We start from the raw sequence: 19,786 nt of genomic DNA, 5'->3' as shown, positions 1-19,786 counted from the left end.
TGGATGTGAAGCTGTGCTTTCAGAAGCTTAATCTGGCAGCAGTTGGTATGGATCGGGGCAGGAAAGGACAAAGGTGGGAATGCCAGTTGGGGTCCAGAGAAGATGTGGGGAAGACTTGGACTCCAGGGGAGGCCACAGGAATGGAAAGGGTGAACGAAAGCAAGAAGCGTTTCCGAGACAAAGTGAGAATTTTGGAGACCGATTGAATGAGAGGTGAGAAGTAAACAGGTTTTCACGTCTGAGCTACTGGGTGAGTAGTGGTAACAAATATAAAATTGTGGAGGAAGGACCAGATTTGGGAGAAATCGAGAGTTCACTTTGGAAATGCATTTAGTAGCGAGGTCAGAGCTGTTCTTTCGAGAGTAAGGCACACCCAGGTGGTCATTGTGAGTCTGAGTTTTGAACCGTGTTACCCAGTGTGAGAGAGAACCTCTCAAGGGCTGGCTGTGAAAGGACATAGGTAAAAAGAATGGTAGGAACAAAGAAACAAATTATCTGGAGCGGAGGAGACTTGCACGTATGGAAAACTAAAAGTGGTTTGTGACTTCACGTTGTCGTGTAGCTTGATTTCTATGTATTGCTCCTAAATTGGTTATGATTTCTTCTAGATTTGAAATGCTTTACGGACCGTGCATGAGAAGTGCTCCCTATGGGACCCTGCCTGGAATATTGGGAACCTGGTTGGAAGACCCTCTCCTCACCTAAGCCGGTTCACTCACCAGCCCCTAGATGTGCTCGGGACCGGCCAGCCTGCTCCCTCTTCCTCTGCCCTTCTATTCAAATCATCACTCTTTCTTTAATTCCCTGCTCAGATCCCATCCCTGAATCCCTGATAACTGCAGCTGAAAGTGGCCTTTGCTGCCTCCTCTGTCTCGCAGACCTTAATGTAGGTCCTGGGGACAGCCAGCTGCTGACCAAGGGCAGATCAGGGCTGAGGGCTGAGCCCACCTATTCATCTTTGCATTCCAGGGACCTAGCTTACTACTTTTTTCACCAGTAAATGTTAGTGTGAACTGTTACGTCTCTAACTAGCTTTTAATCTCCTTGAGCACTGCAGAGATCTAATGCTTTTTTGTATTTCCCACACTGTTTTTTGGATATGGTATCTTGGTGGTACTGGTTGATTAAGGGCTATAGCATCAGAAAGTTTCCTTTCCTCGTTGGGGCCACTGCATCTTGACAGCTAAATCTTGTATCTGTAATCAGAAGTGTCATGTCAGTTACCACCTTTGACTTCGTTTATATTTGTCTACTATTCAAAAGACGTATTGACTATCTTGATTCTTTTCTTAATGTGGTGTTGAGCAGTGGCTGCAAGGAGATAGTGCCGGGGCACATTGCCATGTAGTTTTGCCTTTGGTATTAAGGTAAGATGTTGGGTTAGGTTTTCAGGAACCAAAATATACTCAGAGCCCAAATGGGTAAAAACAGTAGTAGAAACCTGAACTTAGTTTTTATGTTTCTAAAATTAACTTAATCAAACAAAATTCATTTAGTAATGTATGAAAAATGGTTGTGAGTAAACAGAATGAAACTATGCTTATTAAGGTAGATTAGGAAAATACTTTGGGGAGTAAAGCAGCTTTAATTTTCCTTTCTTGATGTTTGTTTACCAATACAATCTCAGCTAGAATCTGCTGTCCTGGGCTCTGGCCTGTTCCATTTTCTCAGAAAACAAGTCCACTTCCTCTGGGTTATGGAGAAAGAGCTTTTCCTCCTTCAGAGAATTTTAGGTGGGCTGACGTTCATAACTAACTTTTGAGTAATGGGAGTTTAGTACGTTGGCAGAAAAAAAGGAGGTGGTGGTGTTAGCCGCAGTGCTGTAAGAGGTAAGGCCTGCCAGTTTTTAAGTATGGAGATTGCAAAATTTGGGGTAAAATTTTAAGTATTAAATATCTTTAAATTGGTCTCACAATTTTATAATTGAAAAAAAATTATTGATATGTACTTGGCAGTCACTAAATCCAAAGCATCTTGTAAAACTCTACATAGTCACCCAACGTAATACTTAACAATAATTTAGAAGTAGGCTTTTGTCCCCATTTTTTGGATGACCAAACTGAGGCACGGAGAGGTCTAGCAGCTGGCTCTAGATTATGCTGTCAAGTGGCAGAACCAGGATGGAAACTCAGGAGTAGCATTGTTACATCAGTTCATTATAACACAGTGATCTTTCAAAACTTCGCAGTATTGAAAAGTACCGATAAAAAGTAATTGCTATCAGAAACAAAATATACTGACAATAAGCATCTTCAATGAACATAATATTAACAATGAAATGCTAAAAATTTTAGAGTTTTAATTTCAGTCACTCTGTGCTCTGGTCACAATAGAGTTGTAATTTATCTTATTGTGGCTATTTTGTTTCTATACTAGAAATTCATCCGGAGATTATAGTGCAAAGAGTAGCTGCTGAAATTATGGGGAAATAGAGAATAGTGAGGTTATTCTGAGGGAAGTCCACTTTAGTAGAGTAGCCAATGCTTTTCGAATGTAGGACAAGCCAGAGAGGAAGGGGGCCTAATTATGGATCCTGTTTTGGAGATCAAAAACCAGACTGCCCAGAGTTCATTCAGAGTTTTTAACCAGATAGTATCAAGGTCATTAGCAATATTTTTTGGCTCTGGTATTAAGTTTTTAAAATAAACATTGTTCATCTCTAGCCTGTTCTATGAACTACCCATTCTGAATGTTGGGAGTAACCAACATCAGGTTTGCTGCCCTCCTGACCGCAGGATCCTTTTCTGGAACCTCCCTCATGAGAAGTTTTACCTTTTGCCATGAACACTTCCCGGTGTCAGGAGCTTACCACCTCCCGAGTAAATTTGTTCCCATTTTATAGTTGGGAAAGCCTGAGACTAAATGAGGTGAAATGATAGACTGAGGTCTCTGCAGGTCAGAGGTAGGCCTTGAATCAGCCCTGATAGAACATAACATCCTGTTCAACCCCAGTCGTGCTCCAGGAATCACTCGACGCACACCCCAGCCGTTCAGCCTTTCCTTCTGATGGGGCGCCCTCAGCATACCACAGGACCCGCTAATGCACTTTCACTCTGCTGGCCTGCAGTGTCCTTGGCTTTACCATTAGAGATTCATTCCTTGTGGTATGGAGAAGACAGCATGAACGGTGGTTACTCAGTGGACTGAGGGCTGTATCCCTCCTCTGTTACTTATGTATTAGCCTTGTGATCCTGAGCAAATCACTCCGTGTCCTCATTTAAGATGAGGCCAGCAGTACCTGTCTCGAAGGGTCACTGCTGTGAAGGTTAATACTGATAACTGATGTGCACAGAGCCCTTGCAAGCGTGCCGGGTGCTGTTCTCAGTGTTCTGTATATGTCACCTCACTAATTCTCAGAACGATAGTCTGAGGTCGGAATCAGGCAGGCCCAGAGAAGTTAAATGATGTATCTGAGAGCTGGAGCTGGTACATAGACAATCAGTATAAATTAGTTCTTTTTGCTGTTCCTTTTGGGTTTTATATCCACGAGTCCTTTGCTAAAACGTGAGTGCCCTTGGGTAGGATAACACATTCACCTCCGTAAGGGTATAGTAGCTAATCCTGTGAATCAGGTTTCTTTTAGCCCCTCTGAGAAGCGGGTGCAGGTCCGATGGAGGGAAGGTGAAAAAGATGACCGCAAGCTGTAACGCGATCTGGGCAGGTAGGCTGCAACTTGAGGATGGTGTCGTGGGAGGGACCCCGGGAGTGGTGGGAGGAGTAGGGTGAGCATCACAGTGAGGCAGGAGGCATGGATACGGAAAGACAGTGGGCGCTCAATTTAAACTGGACCTTTTTGCCCCGGATGGAGGTGGTCCCTTACTTTGGCTTCACTTTTCTTTTTCTTGGATCTGGAGAAGTGAGGTCTACAAACATGCTGATAGGGAGATAGGACTTTGACCCTTTTTCTTTCTTGGTTAACCTTAAAAGAACTCTTCCTTCCACATCCTTAAAAGAAGGGAGAGAAAGAAGGGTGACATCCTGAAGCAGAACCTTCAGGGAGTGGGGTTTGGGGTCTGCTTGGTCAAGACACAAATAAGGGGCGGGACTTTGGGGCGATGGAGCCAGCAGGGATGTGAAGTCTTTTCTCCAGGGACCACGCCAGCTGTGAAGAGCCAGGGGTGAAGGGTCAGCCGGGGTTGGGGAGGGACCCTTTCTTCCTTGGGTAGAAGAAACCAGAGCAGATGAGAGCACTTAGTAGACACAGCTCTGTGGGAGACAAGGAGATGCATGACATGAGGATTTTTTAAAAATACCATTGCTTGTGCATATTTGCAATAATAAATCCCATCCTCAGACACTGTGATAAGTAAAACTTGTTTGGAGTACACAGGCCACATCATGGCTGCAGTGAAATTTGGCCACTGAGGGCTTCCTGCTGTGCTTTCTACACCTACCCACCCCATGAACTCCAGCCTCCTTACAATCCTAAAAGCAGGGGATTAGTGTTAGATATGGGTCCAGTAAAATAATATTTCTATATTTTCTATTATTTCTTTCCAAGAGAGGGGGAGGTTTGGGAGAAATGGAAGGATGTAATAGGACAATATATATGGCGATGCCTAACTTGAGTTGGTAGACTTGCCCATCTTTTCCCTCATGGGTTGAATTCAGAATGAATGAGCTCAACGTGTAAGTCTATATCAGAAAATACAAATGCTTATCGTGAATCCTAATTACACGGTTACTGTCGTGGCTTCCTGTCCAAAGGTACCTTTGCTTTCTTATTTTGTCTTTATATCATTGTTCCTTGTACTGTCAGCCGTTCAAATTTGAGGATAGACATTTCCCATTTCTGTGGATTTCAGTAATTAGAATTCTGTGGTGATTGAAATGGTTAAGACTGGAGTTACTTGGGCTTCCCTGGTGGCGCAGTGGTTGAGAGTTCGCCTGCCGATGCAGGGGACACGGGTTCGTGCCCCGGTCCGGGAAGATCCCACATGCCGCGGAGCGACTGGGCCCGTGAGCCATGGCCGCTGAGCCTGCGCGTCCGGAGCCTGTGCTCCGCAACGGGAGAGGCCCCAACAGTGAGAGGCCTGTGTACCAAAAAAAAAAAAAAAAAAAAAAAAAAAAAGACTGGAGTTACTTTAGCTAGTCCTACTTACAAAGAAAATGGAGAACTTAGGATATTGCCAGAACAAACGAGATTACCAAGATGTTAGAATGTTCTAAAAATCTTTTCTAAGAACCTCAAATGCTTATGAAAGATCTACATTCTTATGAACAATGAATGCTCTTTAGTTTTTGTATTTAATCATTAAAGTTGGAACGCTAAGAAACTCAAGAATAGGCAATTCTTTATCAATTTGCTTTTAAGTCACTTTTGAAGAATCCTGTGTGTCCTTGACCTTTTCATGAAGCTGCCTTTGCAATGCCTGGTCCTGACTTTCCCCCACACTTTTCTGTTCTGCATCTTTTCTCCACAGAACTACACAGCAAAATATTGATGTATGCTTCTCATTCATTTAGTGGACGACTTTGAAGTTGCTTCTAAAGCCCATACTTATCCTTGTGACCTGAGACGGCCTTTCTGGATGCCCAGGGCAGTGAGTGCCCTGCAGAGTCAGCTAAGGGTGACTAGGCTGGACTTCCCTCCGCCCTGTGGTCTCCAAGCTGACACTGAGCAGGTGTGGCTGCTCTTGAGACATTGAATAAACTGGGAAGAAAAGAGAAACATTGGAAAATATTTTAAAAATGCTTTTCCTTGGGAGAAAACACCCCTGAACGTGGTGCAGATAGGTGCCATAAGCTGATAGCAACACTTGAAGGCCAGTGCTGGCTGCAAGGGAAATGGAGAGAAAGGAAAGCCCAGCTTCATGCCTTACCACGAATGAGGGTTTGTGAAGGAGCCACGGGGCATCCAGATTGTCCCCCAGGGGCTCATTAAGTCCTAAGAAGGTGAGTGAAATTGGTTTAATGAATTGTTTGTTTTAGCTAGCATAGCAGTTGAAGTTGTATTTTTATGTGCATTTTGTGTGTTTTCACAGTACCGTGGGGTTCCTCCGAGAAATTGCGTGCCCTGGACATTGGTAACCATTCTAAGGGATTTAGGAACATTATTTTATCTTTCAGGTGATTACCCCGAGTTACAGTTGTTATTTTTGCTTTTCATGCTGCATTGTCAATGGCATCTGGGTTTATTTGATGCCAAGTTCATGGTCAGGAATAGAGGCCTGAATGGTTCAGACTGGTGCTGCAGGGAGTCCAGCCTGGTTTACATTGGTTCACCCTGTGGTAGGGTCCACAGAAGAGATGTAGGGAATAGGTACCCTCCCTTCTTAAAATTAAAAACAACAACAACAACAAAATCCCCTTCTTCCAAATATCTCTTTGCTCTCCCTCCTGCTGCCAGGAAACAACAATAAAAACCAGTCGGAGCTGTGGATTCAGTTTGTCATCTCTTTGCTTTTGTAACACATGTGTGGCTCTTGAGTTCCCACTCTGAAGGTTATCTCTTGCTGATTTAAAATCTGAAACAGGCTTGCTTCATAAACCCTTGAGCTAGTGAGCAGATAGCTCGGTGTGTTTGCCATCACGAGGTTGCCATGTTTGAATGCTTGGTGGAAAAAAATGCCCTGACAGGCAGAGCTTTTAAAAAGGGCACATAAACCCCATGTCCTCCTCCCTACTCTTAAGGGTCCTGAGTCAATTTGGGGCAAGCCCCTAAGTCTGTTGTTTGGTTTTGCTTTTGCTTTGAAGACATTTGTCATAGCACATTCATTAGTTCCAAAGCTTTGGGGACCGGCTCACTGCGGCCCTGCTGCGGGCACGCAGGGGCTGGTTGTGGAAGAGCCAGAGCTGTCGCCTTGGAGAAGGTCACGGACTCGGGGGAGACACACGTGTGTCCCCAATGTCAATAGAAAGTAGTGAATGGTTGACGAAGGGGATGAATGTGGCACTGCAGGAGCATAAAGGGGGGTTGTGGGAGCCCTCCTGGGAGGAGAGGTGGGGGGAACAGCACGTGCATAGTTTGGAAAAGCCAGAGTTGGGGGAAGATGGAGAAGAGGGTGTGGATCGGATGAGGCTGGAAATGTAACCAAATCACCAAAGGGTCTTTAGACCTTCGTGGGCACGTGGGCCCCACTCCCTTGGTCATAAGGAGTAAGTAGAATCTTCGAAGTTGTGGGAGGCGTGCTCAGATGGTTCAAAGCATGGGAAATTGGGCAGAAAGTGTGGGTGTGAATCCTGGCTCTGCCATGTTCTTGCTCTGTAACCTGGGCAAGTGTGTTGAGTGTCTGCTGCCGTCTCTTGCCCGGCAGTATTGGGACCATGAGGGCACCTTCCCCGAATTGTCCCAAGGGTTAAGCCATCATCATATTAAAGCCCTGGCATGGGGTAGTGCTCCTGAGGGCTGCCGGGGACCTGACTTGCCATTTAGGACCCGTACACAGGGTGGTGGGAGTGAGGGGGAGATTGGAGATGGGGATGGACCTGGTTTTCAGGGTTGTCGTGGTGGTCTGGACAGCGGTTCCCAGTGAGGTGTGCCCTGTGGGACCTTGGTCCTCTGAGCGCCTTTGGAAGTTGGGGCCACACGGTCAGGAACATCCCTGCTTCTCCACCCTGGTCTAAGGTGTGGACCCAGGCAGTGGTTGTAGGAACAGACCTGAGAGAAATTTTAGGAGGCAGTATAACCTGGGCTTGATGAAACTTTGGAAACATTATATTATCTTGTCTTCTGGACCACAGGGTTGACTCTAGTTCCCAATCATTCCAACAGGGAGATATGTAATTAAATCTCAGCTGGCTAGCCCTCCTTGCAAACTAAAAGAAAATTGCCATTTTTAGAGTTTTATGCAGGTTTCTTTTGGGGGGATGTGGACAGATAGCACGGAGATATTCGCCTTCAGTTTAAAATGAGTTGCCCTGGAAATCCATTGCACCGTACGTTGAGAAAACTCTTTTCTGAGGCACAGAAGTATTAGTCCATTCTGAACCTCTCTGAGGCAATAGAGACACTAAGTACTAAATGCCACAATGAAATGGAGGCTGCTAGCAAGGGATTATCTAGGACTTGGGTTTAGACAATTTGCAAAACAATTCAGCAAAGTCTATAAAGGCAATGGGGGAAAAGAGTATTTCTTTTTTGTGCTGCCAACCAGGTTGTCACATGGATTAGTAATTTAGATAGGAACAGCCGTGAATCACTGCTTAGAGTTTCGCATTTAATTTTATCCTGAAAGCAATTTCCCTTTCAAATTCTCGAGCTGTAGTTATCATTAATGAATCAAACGTTATGAAACCCAGAGAACTACTAATTCATTTTGAAATAAGTGCACATTTAAATCTGAAAAAGAAAGCTTAAATTTCTTTCAGTGGTGTTTAATATTTTCAAGCTGACAAAAATGTGGGGACGGCATTTCGCAGAGGTAATTTCCCAGAGTGGTGAGCGGTAGGTCCTGGGGTCTGTGTGCCTGACGTCTTGGCTGCAGCGTTGGGGGTATGAAAGTCAAGACTTCTCAGTGACCAGTGAGTGACTGGGTGTTTTCCAGGGGGGAAAGATTAAAATATATGGAAAAGGCAGCTGGTTGCAGTCAGAGCTCTCCACCCAAGCTCTCATCCCCAGTGTTTTGTGGCTTAACCCTTTCAGTCCCATCCTTTCCTGGGACGCCTGCCACCCCGCTCTATCCCTGCCTTCCTTCCCCTTATGCAGTGTTGCTTTGGGAAAAGGTCCATGCAGTCATCAGAGGTTGTTGGACGTGAGTCTGTGGAGTTCCAGCCTCTCAAACACTGAGGTCCAGCTTGTGCAGGGTGATGGCTATGAAAGGTCCCTGTGGCTACACAGGAGTGCGTGAAGATTTGGAAGCACTGAATGAGACTGAACACCAAAGGCCAGAATACTTACATTTTCAAGCCTGGAAAATGTGTTTGCGGTTTTCCCTCAAAGACACTTTAAAAAATGGTCAGAGAATCAGTGGACTGTGTCCAAAGCAATATTACCTGAACAACTACTGAAAAAGGGAAAAGGACTGCTTTTCACAGCCAACAGATTTGATTTGTTTTGGACGTGGAAAGCTTCTAGAACTTTTGTTGAGCTCTTTTTTTTTTAAAAAAAAAGACAAGATTTAGGGCTGTTTTTTACTCCTCACCTCCTACTTCCACTCCACCTTTTTTTCTTTTTGCGGTACGCGGGCCTCTCACTGTTGTGGCCTCTCCCGTTGCGGAGCACAGGCTCTGGACGCGCAGGCTCAGCGGCCATGGCTCACGGGCCCAGCCGCTCCACGGCATGTGGGATCTTCCCGGACCGGGGCACGGACCCGCGTCCCCTGCGTCGGCAAGCGGACTCTCAACCACTGCGCCCCCAGGGAAGCCCCACTCCACCTTTTTTTGAAAAGGCCTTTTGTCAGCTGATGTTCTTTTCAGGATGGTCATCTCATCTGTGATCTTGTGTGAGCCTCATTTTCCTTGTGTGTAAAATGGGGGTGATAATATTTTCCCTCCTTCCCTGTAGCAAAAATGGCTGTGAAGATGACATGAGGTCATGACTATGAAAACACCTATTAGTACCTTTCTGTAAGCACGTGAGGCAGAGAGGGACTCCGAGGCTCAGGATGCAGGAGGGAGTATTTTGTATGTAAACAGGGAGGAAAAAATTTCTACTGTTCCCGCCCCCACCCCGTTCCTTCCCCTACTTAGGACCTGAATTAGATGGTCTCGTTTCTTAGGGGAAGGAGGTGTCCTTCTAGGGACCCCGGGCCTTGTCTATCTTCCTCCAGTTCAACCAGGCAGGCGGCCACGCTGTGAAAGATGTTCCTGATCACAAATATGTACAGATCTTCCTTGGCTTACGATGGGGTTATGTCCCAATCAACCCATCGTAAGTTGAAAATGTCTTAAGTCAGAAATGCATTTAATACAGCCAACCTACCGAACACCGTAGGTTCGCCTCGCCTACCTTAAACGAGCTCAGAGCACTTCCATTAGCCCACAGCTGGGCAAAACCATTGAACACAAAGCCTATTTATTGACTATCTCATGTAACTTATTGATTACGTACTGAAAGTGAAAAACAGAAGGATCATCTGGGCACAGAATGGTTGTGAGTGTATGGTTGTTTACTCTGGGGATCGCATGCTGATGGGGAGCTGTGCTCACTGCCACTGCCCAGCATCACAAGGGAGGATCGTACTGAAAATTGCTAGCCCCCCAAAAGATCAAAATTCGAAGTACAGTTTCTACTGAACGCATATTACTTTCACACCACTGTAAAGTCAAAAAATTCTAAACCGAACCATCCTAAGCTGGGGGACGTCTGTATTTTCTCTTTCCTATTTGATGCTGCTTCTCAATCAAGAGGTTTTTGTGATTCCTCAGTTGTTCATTTCCCCCTTGGGTTAATTTCCTAGGGCTACTGTAACAGAGTCACACAAACTGGGTGGCTTAGAACAAGAGAATCTTGTTCTCTCACATTTCTGGAGGCTGGAAGTCCACATTGGAGGTGTCGGCAGGGCCATGCTCGATCTGAAACCTGTAGGAGACGATCCTTCTTTGCCTCTTCCAGCTTCTGGTGTTGCCGGCAACCCGTGGCTCGTAGATGCATCATTAATCTCTGCCTCTGTCATCACGTGGCCTTCTCTTCTCATGTGTCTCTTCTCTTCTTAAACACGCCAGTCGTGTTGGACTAAGGGTCCCTCTAATCCAGTGTGAACTCACCTTAACTGATGAATGTGCAACAACCCTATTTCCCAATAAGGCCACGTTCTGAGGTACCGGACGTTAGGATTTGAACACACCATTTTTGGAGACACAATTCAACCCATAACATCCCTGTCTCCCCCAACAACAGAGAGTTTGATGCTCATTCACGCCACAGCTTCAAGCCCATTTTCAGAGAGCAGCATGTGCCCCCTTGGAGAGGGATGCAGCTCCTGCCTCTTTCCAGAACTGCTTGCTGTGACACTGTGTCTCTAATGACTATGTCATGGAGCCCCTGGGAACATGGTCTGTGAGACTTAAGCAGCACTTTGGAAGCAACTTAGAGTTTGGATTAGCACCAAAACAGCCCTCTCATGCTCTGTTGCTGATTTCACTTAAGTCAACTAAGCCTGAAACCAAGGAGCTTAGATGGTACCGGTGGGAAGTACAAAAGTCCTCCCAGTTTTATTTGAAACAATTGATTTTATCAGAAGTACTGAAGTGGGAGTTTGAGCAAGTGCCTACCCTGTCCCATTCTGCGAGGTGAAATGAATTCGTGGTGGCTTCTGAACGGTGCGTGCAGGTGATTGGGATGCCAGGGAGCCCTAACCCTCACCGGTAATACAGGGTTGTGGCCAAGGGGCATCAGATCGCCGCACGTGGGTTAAAAAGTGCCTCCTCGGGCTTCCCTGGTGGCGCAGTGGTTGAGCATCTGCCTGCTAATGCAGGGGACACGGGTTCGAGCCCTGGTCTGGGAGGATCCCACGTGCCGCGGAGCAGCTAGGCCCGTGAGCCACAACTACTGAGCCTGCGTGTCTGGAGCTTGTGCTCCACAACAAGAGAGGCCGCGACAGTGAGAGGCCCGCGCACCGCGATGAAGAGTGGCCCCCGCTCGCTGCAACTAGAGAAAGCCCTTGCACAGAAATGAAGATCCAACATAGCCAAAAATAAATAAATAAATAAATAAATTAAAAAAAAAAAAAGTGCCTCCTCCGCCCTCCTGCACCTGGTCATTGACGTAACCTGGTGCCTGAGAAACATAGGGCTTCCACAAGTAGGACTCATACAGTAAGAAGGAAGCCAGGTCAGCCTGCATTTAGTCCTGGTTTTGCCCCAGTCTTGCCAACTGAATGTAAGCACATTTCCTATTAAAATGGGAACTCAGGTTTCTCACCTCTGTGTGAAATTTGCTGCATCATGATGTCTGCAAGGCAGTTAATAGGTGGCTGAGGGCAAGCCACCGGCAGCTCTCAAGTCACTAGTGAAGGGTGGTGGTGAGGACGGCCTCTCTCGGGCTCTGTCTCCACGAATAAGTAGATGTTAGGCTCGGACCGAGGCGTTTAAGTAAGAGCCAGGTCTGAAAGGCAGACGGTTGATTGAGGAGCTGCCGGTCTTGTTCTTGGGGTCCGGCCAGGTCCGGAAGGAGTGCTGAAGACTTGTCTGGTGGGGGCCATGGGTGGGGTCCACTTCCAGATAAAACGGAGGAGCTGCAGGAGGGCTGGGGAAGGGAGGGGGTCCCCTCAGGGTGATGGGTTGCAATAGGAGGTTGAAGGAGACAGAACTGAAGACTGTTTCCAGAGGTGGCAGTCTCTCAGGACAGGCTCCCAGTCCTGGGGTACGTGGTTGTAGGGACAGCAGGTCCAGGTGGCTTGAGGGATGGAAGGGCGGCCAGGAGTCCAGGGAGCTTCAGACCGGGCGGGCTAAGGAATCAAGAAAGGACTCAAGTGTAGGTACAGGAGCCTGGGCAGGAAGTCACGGTCGAGCCAGCAGTCAGAGGGACTTGGGTGTGGGGTCCCAGAGGGTTGTACCAAAATTACTCAGACGTCTCCACTAAGGTTAGGACTGGTCCTAGAAACTGGGGTGGATGGGTGGGTGGAGGGGAGTCCAGCTATGAGAAGAGAGGGTTGGGACAGACCATGTCTGGTACAGAGCATCCCTCTACCCAGCCCTGCTCTGGGTCTTCGCCCCGCTTCATTTATTTCAGTGGATTTAGTAACAGGATCCCAGAAATGAAGCTAAGCTCATACCCACCACCTCAGCACAGACTAGAGCTGTTTTTGCTGCTGCTGTGGTGTTTTAGTTATTTGATCATTTATAATCACGGGGCAAATGCATTATTTTGGCAAACACTATTGAATGTAGGTGTTTAAACACTTCCATGACAAATTTACTTTAAATGACTATTGATTAACAGGGCTGAGGCTGAGAGGTGTTTTGCGAAATGGTATCATCCAAAAATAGAAAGAACAAAGACCTACAGTCAGATTTCTGATTGCTGGCCAGGGCCTGGAAGTGGACTGTGGGATTATTTGCTACTTTTGTGCCCTTGTGTGATCAGAATACGGCCATGAACCATAGGCCTGGTCATTTAAAAGAAGTAACAGTGGGTTAGGAGGTGAACTACGGTAATGACGTCAGACTGCGAGGGGCGTGTTCTTACCTGCAGCTGCTCGTAAAGAAAACTCCATTTATGTGGCAGTTGGAAATTTGCTTCATTTTGCCAAGATTCAAACTAAGAGTATTCTGAGGGCCTGAAAGTTCAAAAGCAAGGCCCAGGCAAAATATATGACAGCGTTTGATATAAAAATTATTTTGGTTTTTACCATGCAGATGAAATCACTGGGACACAGTGTGTGGTGTCCTGGAGGAGACTTTGAAATCAGAAATTTGGTGATTTGGGTTTTTATTGTGACTCCGCTTTGGGCTTATCATTTAATATCCTTAAGTCTCGGTTTTCTCATCAGCAAAATAGAAGAATTTCTACCCTCTCTTCCTCTTACAGTGTTGGGGGTTATCCAACGAGTAATCCACAAAACAGTGTTTGAAAACTGACTTAATTATACAACCGGTAAGTAGGAGTTATCAGCATAAAGGTAAAAAGTCAGATTCTCTCTCTTTTATGCCTGTTTCCCTGCATCTATTTTAATTATATTCACTCCAGAGTTTTGATTGAAAAAATGCTGGTTTTTCCTTGTTTTACTACTAAAATAATTTAAAATGCTATCCTGAGTAATAGCACTCTATCTAGATGAGGGCTGTTCAAAGAGGGAGAATTGTGCTGAAGGATGTTTGTAAATAATGTTTAGGTGACACTATTGTGATAATTATGGCTTTTTAAACATGAGTTTTATAATAAGTCCTCAATTTTCCTGTCACTTTTTTTCTTCCTGGGCTTTCCCACTGAAGCATATTTGTTCCGTAGAGAGAGCTGTTGAGGGAACTAAATCCTGAGAGAGCTCAATAGCCCTTTGAATCCACTTTTCATTTTCTGTGGCTAATTTTGCGGGCCCTCAAGAGGACAGAGTATGCCCCCCTTCCCCGCTGCTAGTAAGGGCAGGAGGAGGGAGGTGTAGCAAATCCCCAGACGCTCAGTTTCCGGCACCAATGAATCCCTGGATCAGAGTGACCTTGAAAGCTATGTTCAGTGGCCAGAAGGCCCCGAGCGATGATATTTGTGTGGGATCTGAGTCCCAAGGGTAACACCCCACCTCACCCATCCCTTCTGAGCCGGTACTTGAGACGCTGCTGAGCAGGAGGCAGCATGAATGAAGAGGATCCTCCTGCAGATACATAAAGCACCTTCAGGGGGTTTTGCAATAAACTCTTGGGACCCCCAGGCTTTGTAGCTTTCCCAGGAGAGGAACCCGATGTGTATTTCACCATGATGCTCACCAGCTTCCATGTGTTTTCCAGCTTTTAGTTGTTAGCAGTCTCAAACATCAGCTTCGTTATCTTTTTACTCACCAGCTCAATCGGAATCTAATGTCAGATGAGTCAGTAAATTTTGTTAATGGATCTTTGCAAGCTTTTAGAGTTGCAATTGGAGGAGCCCTTGGAAGTCATCTTGACCAGCCCTCTCACCTTACAGATGAGAACCCTGAGACCCAGAGAAACTGAGTGACGGGTCCAGGTTGTACAGCAAGTTAGTGGCGGGGTCAGGACAAGGACCCAGGGCTCTTTAACTATCTGGAAGCATTGCGTGGTCCTATAAAGTATGGAGTAAGGCGTCCTTAGCAGGTGTACCCACTTTTAATTTAGCCAGGTTATCTGGAGGCTATGATATCGCCAAAGTAATGTATCCCATGGATTAGAACATCCTAATTTTATTAACATGTTTATTGTTAACTCCTGGTAAACCAGAATTCCCTTATGATGCTACCCTTTTTGAACAACTTAACAAAGTTTATTGGTTCATTTTTCTGAAACAGTGACCCAAACTGACTCTTAGATGTCTGGGAATCTTGCTGTCCTTAGAATCAGTCCAAATATTGGTTGTAAGTGTATATAGGGTTATAGTTTCAGAGCATGGATTTGGCATGAACACAAGCCACAAAATGTATTCCAGCACCGCCCTCCCCCCTTCTCCCCACCACATTAGCTTATTTAAAATATAGTATTCTGGTTGTTTGAATTCTTCCGCATGACCTTTACAAGCCCTATTCACTGTTTTATTTTACAGTTTTGGGGACTGAGACAATGAATTATCTTAGTCCAGGAAAACCATGTAACTTGCTGATATTATACCAGTTGCATTGTGATGCGGCACTGATTTTTTTTTTTCCTTCACTACCATTTTCACTTCAGATTGCACATAGACACGGGCAATGATATCTGCTTGGCTTGTTTATTTTCTCCCATTGTTAAAGTGCCTATGACTCAACACTGGGTTCTTTTCTTCTCCATGATGTTCAAGTGAGAGGAGGGGATGGCACATCCCAGGCATCAAGGGAAGTGTGCCCATCGTATTAGAATGTCCTTCGTGTAGGAAGCCTTGCCCACTCCTTTCTGATTACCCAGCTGCGACACACCACACGCCAGGGGACCACAGACTAAGGCTCTAAATACCACCCTGTCAGCCCTCTCTAGTTCCCTCACTTGAGAGCAAGAGAGGAGGGAACCATGGAAAATCACTGAGAGGACGGTTTCCTATGTATTCTACATAGATTGTTTCAAACATGGAGGATGGGGATGTCACCTATTATAAATTTTTCTTGAGCCAGTTACTGGTATGTGTAGGTCTTAGCAAGTTAAGATTGTTTTGCTCTTTTAAAACTGAGAGCTGTCATTTCCACACCCCCTCGCCCATATACTTCCTTGTGTGACTAATCTCTCAGGTAGTTGTGACGTCGTAGTCTGTAAAATGAATTGCTGCCTCGGTGCCTTGCTGCTTCTGCTGGACCATAGGGAAGGGGGCTGACCTGAGACAGGGTGACCAGCAGGGATAATAGAACTGGAAGTTTCCACTTGGCATCTGTTGGCTGAGGAACAGAGAGAATGATTGGGGCAGAGTTGAAATACTTCTTTTTTTTTTTTTTTTTTTTTTTTTTTTTTTTTTTGCGTTACATGGGCCTCTCACTGTTGTGGCCTCTCCCGTTGCGGAGCACAGGCTCCGGACGCACAGGCTCAACAGCCATGGCTCACGGGCCCAGCCGCTCCGCGGCACGTGGGATCCTCCCAGACCGGGGCACGAACCCGTGTCCCCTGCATCGGCAGGCGGACTCTCAACCACTGCGCCACCAGGGAAGCCCTGAAATACTTCTTGTTAACAGTATGGTGAGAGCCTGGAAAAGAGGATAATATTGCAGGCATCGCCATATCTGGGGAGGCAACAGGAGCGGCCGAAAGGAGTGGGGCTTGGAGTTATGAGATCGGGTTTAAATTCAGCCCCGTCCCAGACGTGGAACCTGGTTAAGTCATGCAACCTTGAGCCTCAGTTTCAACTGAAAAGCGACTGTGGTGGGCAGAGGGAATAGGCATAGTGGTGATGCTGGTGACGTTTGCCTTACTCTGTGACAGGCTGAATATTGGTCCCCAAAGATGTCCTTGTTCTAATCCCTGGAACTGTTGAATGTTACCTTACGTGGCAAAAGGGACTCTGCAGAGGTGATTAAGGATCTGGAAATGGAAAGGTTATCCTGGATTATCCGAGTGGATCCAGTGTAATCACAGGGTTCTTCCTTATAAGAGGGAGACAGAAGATACGAGGAAGGGGCCCTGAGCCTAGGAATGCAGGTGGTCTCTAGAAGCTGAAAAAGCCAAGGACACAGATTCTCCCCTGAGAGCCTCCAGAAGGAGCCAGCCATGCCCATACCCTACTTTAGCCAAGGGAGACTGATTTTGGACATCTGGCCTCAAGAACTATAAAAATAACTCATGTTGTTTAAGCCACTAAACTTATGATAATTTGTCACACACAGCAGCAATAGGAAACGAATACACTTACGTTACCTACCTCATAGTTCTTGTAATGGTGAAATGTGACCTTGTATTTCTATATTTGCAAATCTCAAAGTGCTACATAGACGTTAGTACTTTTAAAATGAATTTTTGTATTCATCTGGATTTCCAGGTTAAGTTGGTTAAGGTAGGTCAGGAAGACCCAGAGAACAAGAATCAAGACTTCTCAGTTATGCAGTGAACAAACGGTGTCTGAAAAAGTAAATCCATGTTATCAAATAATTCTTAATTGTGAAATTGTTCATGGTCATTAACACCCGTGAATCACTTTTTAGGTGAACGTCTGGGTGTGCGCCTCACTTTCTGCACCTGTGCGTCTCAACCTTGAATGTTTATTAGAGTCACTGGGAAAGCTTTGAAAAGTCCAATGTCCAGGCCACACCCCAGGATGATTAAATTGGAACCTCTGCAGGTAGAACCTGAATGTGGGTGATTGTTAAGGCTCCGCAGGTGATTTCAGCAGGCAGTCCAGGCTGAGATCCACTGCAGAGGTGCTGTGTTTGCTGAGCAAGATTTTAAATCAGTTCTCTTTGAAGCCTGATGTAGCTAGATGTTCTTTTGAGTTTGGGGGAAAATGCTGTGCCGAGGACTCGCTGTTATATCTTTCAGTGATATTAACACATCAGTTTATGAGCTGTGGTGTGCTTCCAGTAGGAAATACAAAAGTATTAGCCAACACTCCTGAGAAGTTCAGCAGACAGATTGGTGTGCGCTGATGGCAAACACAATATCAACAAGTACTTTTCTCCTCATCTCGCCCAAGGGTTTTTAAAAGCAATGGCTGCGGGGAGAAAAAGAAGACGCTGAGGCTTTCTCCTCAAATGGTCGAGCCCTTGAATGCTGATAAATACTGTTTTACTTGGACTGTATGTCCTATGTCTCCCGTCTGAAGGAGAAAATAATCATTTTGAAATTTCTTCCTTTGGAGCCATGTAGTCAGAAGCTGTGAAAGCGTTGACAGTTGCCATCGCTGTCTCCCTGTGTTCCTGGCTGCCGTGAGCTGTCATGTGCTTCCAGGCGTCTCTGGGGCCCCTGTCACTGAGGGCATCCCGGCCTTGACGGCTGGTGACATTATCTGCCTTATGTATGTCACAGGGAGGTTATTACAGATAAAATTATTTTTATAAATCACAAGGTGCTGTACATTGTTGCTATTGTATTTTGAGCGTGCAGTCTGCCATGAAGTTATAAAGATGATAGAAAGCCTGTAGCATAAGCTCATTCTGTTCATGATAAGAACGGATGGGGTCCCTTATTTTCTAGGGTCCTAAGTGACCAAGTAGAAGCACTGGCTCTAGTACCTGTGAAAGTCATGTGATTTCTTACTGGTCATTTAACCAGTTGGGTTTAATTTTCTCATCTAAATGGAAACACTAATGCTTGACTGCTTAATGCTGCCCTAGGTGAATTTGGGTGTCCAGACAGTAGGGTGGTACTTCAGTGTACCTCTGTATTACATTGTCTCAGTTTAGATCTTGGCTCTGAAACTTACTGTCTGGGGGATACTCAGGAAGCGATTTAACCTCTCTGTACCTCAGTTTTGGCATCTGTAAAATGGGCAAATAAGATACCTGAGAAGGCTGCCGTAAGGATTGGCTAAGGCATGTAGAAAACCTGGCACCCATCCTGGGTGTGTCACCATGGCCTACATCCTTACCCTTGTATCTGGGGCAGCTCAGGAGCATGGGTTAGTGTTTTCTCCTCTTTTCCTTCCTCCTTCCTTCTGTGCCTTCAATAAATATTTATTGGACACCTACTACTTTTAGGAACTATACCATGGATACAATGTTTATGCAAAGCAGGCGCTCTTTTCCAGAGCTTTAATGGTTTGAAAGTTTGATTTAAAATGTTGATACAGGGCTTCCCTGGTGGCGCAGTGGTTGAGAGTCCGCCTGCCGATGCAGGGGACACGGGTTCGTGCCCCGGTCCAGGAGGATCCCACATGCCGCAGAGCGGCTAGGCCCGTGAGCCATGGCCGCTGAGCCTGCGCGTCCGGAGCCTGTGCTCCGCAACGGGAGAGGCCACAACAGTGAGAGGCCCGCATACCGCCAAAAAAAAAAAAAATGATGGTACAAAGTGGTGATGGGGTAGGATTGGGTGAGTAAAACCTGTTTGTTTCTGATAGACCTGAAATGTAAGACTTCAAATGGTTTATCTGCACCAACCAGAGTAAGGTCCTAAGATGTTTCTTGTAATTACGGGTATCAGTTGATGGACCTAGGGACCAGGGCAGAGGAAGGTTGTTGGAATGATGCTCCAAGTGGTCCCCTGGGGAGAGGACGTGGTTCTCTGATCCGATTGGCCGTATGGTCAATCATGTGTCAGAGCAAACATGGTGATTGGGCATTTCCGTTTGCCTGGTGCTGTGCCAGCTCTTGAAGGTCCATGGTCCCTCGTCCAGATGGAGCTCTCTGAGCACTAGGAGATTTCACAGTTGAGGGGTGGGGTACTTACAGTGTGGATGCCAGGTAGGAGCTTTAGGAAGCTTTCACCAGATCCCTGAGCTCAAAGAAGCATTTGGGTATTTTATGGTTCATGAAATTGTTTATTTTTTAACTTAGTTTTTGGGTACCATTCACAAACAGGTTTCCCTTACTGTCGTGAATTTATACCTTTTTCATAGAAAATTTTCCAAAATGAACTCCTCTTTTCCCAAGATTTCTCTTAGGATGAATTTCTTGTGCTCTAATCAAGTCTATGTAGCTTGACCCTGCTTTTCAGCCACTTAGGTTTCATTAGTGATTAGAGCTATTAATCAAGTTTGGTGGTGATCATAATAACCGTTTGTGTTATTTTCAACTCTACTTTTCCAGACTAGAAAAGAGAATTATTTTAAGGACATAGAAAAATTCTAGAGAGTGCTCAGAGAAATTTTGTGCTTTCACCAATCCCACTTGGAATTGCCTATGAAAAATGGTAA

The 19,786-nt window shown here is 45.8% G+C and overlaps 1 protein-coding gene across 8 annotated transcripts in view; it reads left to right on the top strand.

The window, feature by feature from the left end:
* RNF152 (ring finger protein 152) overlaps nt 1-19,786 on the top strand; it is a 79,932-nt gene that overhangs the window by 16,051 nt on the left and 44,095 nt on the right. Inside the window, exons 1-2 of one of the 8 annotated variants that reach the window (XM_081252107.1) lie at nt 852-3,661; nt 13,412-13,477. The exons of 3 other annotated variants lie outside the window; for them this stretch is intronic. The gene's annotated coding sequence lies outside the window, so the exon portion shown is untranslated. Of the gene's footprint in view, nt 1-608; nt 3,662-5,173; nt 5,896-11,804; nt 13,478-19,786 lie in introns of those variants that run through there. 4 more of the 8 variants (XR_014017292.1, XM_081252111.1, XM_081252112.1 and 1 more) reach the window with 4 other exon arrangements.

This window comes from Mesoplodon bidens (assembly GCF_964165515.1).
Source record: "Mesoplodon bidens genome assembly, chromosome: 13".
NCBI classification, from domain to species: Eukaryota; Metazoa; Chordata; class Mammalia; order Artiodactyla; family Ziphiidae; genus Mesoplodon; species Mesoplodon bidens.
The sequence above is the reverse complement of the archived record's forward strand: the minus strand, read 5'-3'. Positions and strand labels throughout refer to the sequence as shown.